Raw genomic sequence first — 6,000 nt, forward strand, 5'->3', positions numbered from 1 at the left:
GCTGTAATATTGGGTAGTTTTTTGGAGTAATTGTCAACGGTTTCATGTTAAAATGTTGAGGCTTTTTATTTTAATATTGTTTGCACAAATACTGAAGCCCAGCATATGGGGCGTGTTATATTTGTATGGGGTTTGTAACTATATATAAGTGGTGCGCACGGAACATTTACGTATGTTACCGACCGCCTTTTGTGCATATTGTTGCGATGATTTTTAAAAAGGTTGTTGTTCAAAACACTGCTATCCAAATTATTAGAGTAAGAAAAGATATCACATAGATAGAAAAAGAGTCAGTTAAGTGAACTTAATGAAACATTACTGAAAGGGAAAAACGGAAACAAATTAAAACGTCAGGTTCATGAGAGATCTAGCCACGGTAGACTAATTGCATAAACTTCTCGATTTCTTTGTAGTAGAAACAACTTGTGCACCTTTATCAAGGTTTTTGAGAACACATGTTCGTGGTGGCATGAAAAGCCTCTTGTTGATGCCATATGATTTTCTCCTGACGATTGGGACATCACGATCGCCTCAATTGTCGCCAGAAGTTGTCGACGGCTCCAGTGTTGTGTTTCCATTCAAAGATTTCAAGAATCTGCATTCCTTCATCATAGTCTCCTGAAACCAGTTTTAGTAATCCGAGAAGGTAATTACCTTGTCCAAAGTTGTTGGTAGCAGAGATCTTGAGATGTTTGAGTCCTCTTCGAGCATTATGCAATGCGAAGTAATGTTTGATCCCTTCAAAATAGTGGGCTTCTAGATTTCCATACTCGAGGCAGATCTGCAAACATAAAAAGACAAATACAGTATAACCTTTTTAAATTAATAATCGATAGATTAATATCTCTATAAGTTAATATAATTTCATAGTCCCAAATTGAGTTTTTGATTCAATTAGTATCTCGATAAATTAATAATCTCTATAAATTAATAAAAAAAAAATAGTTTTGGTCTAGTCCCAACATTATTAATTTATAGAGGTTTCACTGTAGTATAATATTTTTAAATGTTTAATTTATTTTTAACTAAATATATATCTAAAGTTCATAATTTTACAAAAATTTTAGCTGTTCATTTTGGCAATTATACTTGTCTAGTATAAAATTGTAAATTAAAAGTTATTTTTCCTTTTCATTATACATTTTTAAAACTAATGATTTCATGATGTAAAAAATAACTTATTCATTATAATTAAAAATATTTAAAGATAGATAAATAAATAATATAAAACTATTGTTACTCTTTATACATATACATGTTTTTTTAATAAGAAAGAGTATACATATACATTTTTGTTAGAATCGTATATGTAAATATTACTGGCTAACTTATAATATATAATCCTTACAGTATCTTATTACATATTTTACTATAGTGATTGTGTTCTGTTATTGAATACAATTATTTATTTTCTTTATTATATATTTGTATTTTCTTATTCACATATTTAAATTAAATAATTTGGCGTACATATAGATGTAGATGATGATGACATTTGTTACTGAATTTATATTTATTTAAAAAGTAAATTATTACTTGAAAAATAGGAATATAAATTTATTACTGCTACTATTCGTTTAGATTTTGATTAAAAGGCTGTTTTAATTTATTAAAAATATCCATTCAAATATTGAATAAAAAAGACATATATAATTAGTTTTTAAAGAGGATTTTTTGAAATCAAATGTTTTAAATATTTATAAGCTTATTTAAGGAAAATTGTATTTAAAGTGCTGAAAATAGATAAAAGTTTCTGAAAAAAATAGGAAAAGTGTGTTTACAAATGTAATAAATTTCGTGTCGTTGAGCAAAGAATGTTTACGACAACGTCTTGGTTCCCAATTTGGATTGAGAATTAGTTTACTATTTATATTCAGTGAATAACAAAACAATTTCTTTGGTGCAGTCTCTGTTTATGTAATGAAGATCTTAATTATTTAGCTATTGGAGAACGGGATGTGAATTTGTAAGGAGAAAAATTGCTGATTATTTGCCAAACTCGTGAAAATGAATACTCAAGTGATATTAATAGAATCATATTCCATTCTAAGCAGTCTTTGAGCGATCCAAATATGAATAAAGATATTAAATACAAAACAACTGGAGAAGTGATAGATTTTATAAAGCTTGTCTGTAACCAAACATAAAATAACCAAGATTCAAAGACCTAGTTGTCAACAAAACAGGGGAAAAAAAACAGATGCATAAGCATTCTTGAAAGCTGAAAATACTGCATCATACCTTCAAGTATCCAATCATCTCCACGACTCCACCTATGCTTTACGTGCCTTCTTCTTAACTTCCGAGGATCCTTGCACCTGACTGCTACCACCAGTCTCCACCTTAGAACGAACAGAGATGGCACCACAGTTGTTGTCTCCATTGTCATTATTGCCTCCCTATTCAGACCAAACTAACCTGATACTATCTGCATACTGTGAAGCTAACTGACTGTAATATAGTACATGGAATTTACATTGTCAACAAATTGAGATAGCAGCGTACGGTCACCTTCACTAAGGATGTGGGAGATCGTAAAGGTTTGATGGTTTGCAGTGAAGTTGTATGCACTGACCTTGACCTGGAACGTGTAGGTCCTACCCCCCATACCTGCGACAAATGGAGGTTCCTGAGTGTCCTCCGGGTTCACACCATCACCAGCCTGAGGAAGCAATGGTTGAAGGCAATTTCATGAGTAAAAATTCAAGACAAAGATGCACAACAGGCAGAATAAGAACATACCAAAAGATGGCCAGCTTCATAGGCTCTCATATTATGCAGTTTTATCATAACCCCACCAAAACAAATAAAGAGACCTTCAGCAGTTTCATCTGCAATGGACATCTCCACCCGATATCTAGCAGGAAGTTAACACGTATCAGTTTCAAAGTTGACTATGTGCGTGGACACCAACATAAATGAACGCAAATAACGTGTGTACAAATGGTACATACCTCGGGACATCAACAGCATTAGTATTAGTACAATGCAGAGAGGTGAAAGCTGAGACAGTGCGTTGGAGCTTCTTGGTGCAGTTGGAGCAAGAAACGTAGCAACATCCCTTCTCCAGCTTGATACCAGTGACCTTCCCATGCAGATGAAATCAATCTCCTACATTCGTTAATCAGCAGCATCAAACTTTAACTTTAATTCATTCTCTTTTAAAATCATAATATATGGTTACTATACCTGAGAAGAAGCAGATATGACAAATTCATTGAGCTCAGCTATGCTCAAAGATTCCACCTTGGCGTATCTATTTAGCAATGGAGCCGCTAATGGAAGATCATGGGCAACCAGGCCGTAGAAATAAGTCTGCTCTGCGGTGGTCCTTGTCAAAATATATGTGTGCGCCTGAGTAGCATTCAGAAACAGATGACATGCAAAATAAAAATGCTGTAAATGTACTGAGAATAATTAAAAGGCGGACTATGTGATGTTAAGTTCAAGTAATTACCTCCCACAATATTGGGGTTGATACTGGTTGCAACCAGAACCCTTGGATCACCTCCCATCGATTCAAGTTGTTTGTGGAGTTTGACAGCCTGTGAATCGAACAGACTCATAGTCACCGAAACATCACTGATAACATTAAAAAGTGATCAAAATGTTATACTTTTTAAAGTAGAAAACCAGATTAGGCCTCTGAGCTGCAAGCGGTTCACATTCACCGTCGCCAGCATCATCGTCGACTAAACATAAAATGATCAGAAATCTTGTTTATAAATATTCAACACGACGGATGATCCTATATATAATCAGGAAACAATTAAAAACAATTTACTAAGCAGTTCCGAAGCTCTAAACAGGAATTGGTGGTAACAAAGAATGAATATCTCTGAAACATTTAAATTAAAAAAACCCAATCTAGTTATGAACTCAAGCGGAGATACAGAAAAAAACTCAAGCGGAGGAACATAACAGACCTGGGAATCAATTAGCAACATATCGAGTTCGCCGCCGTGTTGGACGTTCCTGGCCTCCCAGAAGCGGAGCAATCGGACTTGAACGGTGGATGAGCATTTTCCGGTATTGTCCGGTCTTCAGATGGGAAAGGAAGATCGCTGCTGCGTTAGCCATATTCTGGATATAAGTTTACTGTATTGCTTAGAGGGAAGGAGAGATGGTTGTGATACGAAGAAAGCTTACCCTTTTATAATCAGAGCTCCACCGCCTTGCATGAAGAAGCTTGTATTCAATATAGATAGTGGGTGATGGTTTAATAATTACTTTAACATAGGGAATCTGTAACTGGTATAGATCGTTAGGAAGAAGTTGAAAGAACACTCTAAGAACTCTGGTTATGTCATTGCGGAGACGAAAGGTAATCGAAAACCCTAATACGAAACGACTAATATTGCTGCGTTAACATTTGGAGAAACTCACTGGGCTCGCCGATCTGAACGAATGTAAGGCCCAAATCAAATTAAACGCCTACGTAACACAGTTTAATGAAACGCAGCGGATGACACGTGGCGAACACAGAAGACTCTATTTTCCTACGTGGATGAAGGAGAAGAGAATGTAGCTTTTCTTTATAGTATTAGATATATATATAACTTTATACGTCAAAAGAAAAAACTATGTATATATCAACGCGTAATTTCTAAGGTTAAGCGGCTTAACTTAAGCCCGATGCTTAAATCAGATTAAAGAAAACTATAAGATTTTATCCTTAAACCGTAGACAATAGAACAAAGATCACTATGCAAAGTTATAGCTGGAGTTGATCCCAAAGTTTATTTATATACAAAACTATTCTCTATCTTTATTGAATCTCAGTTACTTTTTGTACAAAATATTGTCTTGTGTGTACGATTATTGACTGATTCATTCCTTCTTTTTTTTTTCCTTTGTGACTAAGCAATGCTGAGGTTTAAAGTGGCACATATCTCTTGAATCTAATTCGTATGCTGAGATTATGAGAATGTGATTCTGAACCAAATAAACCGACATATGGTTTTGGATTACTCGTTTCCTTTTGATTCTTATAAGTTGGTAAATTGCTTACCGACAAAGTTTTCTTTTCTTTGAATGGGAACAAAACCCAGCCAGGTGTAGACAGACTTTTACAACTGTTGGAAACTTCTCGAAACCCTCAAGAGCCTGCCAACGTCTACCATCTGTCATTTTCCTTTATAAAAAGTTCAATAAAGTTAATTCTTTATGGGCCATTATAATAAAAGGTTTCAAAAAGCTAATGTTTATTATAGTTGGAATACACGAAAGAATATAGTAATGCCCAGGGGCGAAGCCAGGCAGCCCACTATGGGGTCCTGTGCACCCGTAATATTTATATATAGTTTAGATTTCGTTAGAAATAACAGAGAAATTCCATTAGATCAGATGGAAAAGTGAGGTTGTGCACCCATAGTAACCCGGGTTTGACTCCCTTCCTCTCTACCTTTTCTCTTTTATTAAAGATAGTGCACCCATTAAATAAAATGTCTGGTTTCGCCCCTAGTAATGCCATATAGAGAAATTCCACAAAACCCATCAAACTATTAAAAAAAACAATTGAAAAATTGTTTATGTATTTATTAAAAACAGACATTGAAAAAGATGGTTATAAAGAAAATATAAACATTGAAAATAATGTTTTAAAATGCTGTTTTCGTTTAAAATGGTATTTTAATTATGAATAGTCATTGTTAATAGCATAAATAATTAAAGTAAACCAAGTACATGCATAAATCTTCGAAATCATGTCAAATAAATCAGTGATTAGCATTCCGGTTTTCAGTATTCCTCGGCTTCCTATTTTATAATGTTTCTCAACATCATTTCTTTGAAAACTACCTTTTGTTTGTTCACCTACCATTGAGTAAAGAAAAAAACCAACAATTCCTTGAAGAAATTAAGGACTAGCTGTCTTTCCATCTCACGTATATTTCATAAAAAAAGCTATTTTAGCATAATATTAGCCTTGTTCAAAAAAAAAAAAAAGCATAATATTAGCCCTTTCCACCCCATGTGCCCTCAACAAGTCTGCGCATCTTG

General features: G+C 34.0%; 1 long non-coding RNA gene across 6 annotated transcripts; it reads right to left on the reverse strand.

Moving 5' to 3' along the window:
- Positions 1–2,101: 2,101 nt before the first annotated feature.
- On the reverse strand, positions 2,102–4,448 carry LOC108816312 (uncharacterized). Of its 6 annotated transcripts, XR_001943834.2 has the most exons (9): positions 4,150–4,426; positions 3,927–4,067; positions 3,617–3,692; positions 3,458–3,545; positions 3,190–3,354; positions 2,955–3,111; positions 2,743–2,857; positions 2,512–2,662; positions 2,102–2,435 (listed from the first exon to the last, which is right to left on the reverse strand). It is a non-coding gene; the product is annotated as an uncharacterized LOC108816312 (long non-coding RNA). The 6 variants fall into 6 exon arrangements; XR_001943832.2 differs by having other exon boundaries at positions 3,458–3,748; positions 4,150–4,448; XR_001943837.2 differs by having other exon boundaries at positions 2,102–2,428; positions 3,458–3,692; positions 4,150–4,437.
- Positions 4,449–6,000: the final 1,552 nt, after the last annotated feature.

This window comes from Raphanus sativus, chromosome 2 (assembly GCF_000801105.2).
Source record: "Raphanus sativus cultivar WK10039 chromosome 2, ASM80110v3, whole genome shotgun sequence".
In the NCBI taxonomy this organism is placed as follows: domain Eukaryota; kingdom Viridiplantae; phylum Streptophyta; class Magnoliopsida; order Brassicales; family Brassicaceae; genus Raphanus; species Raphanus sativus.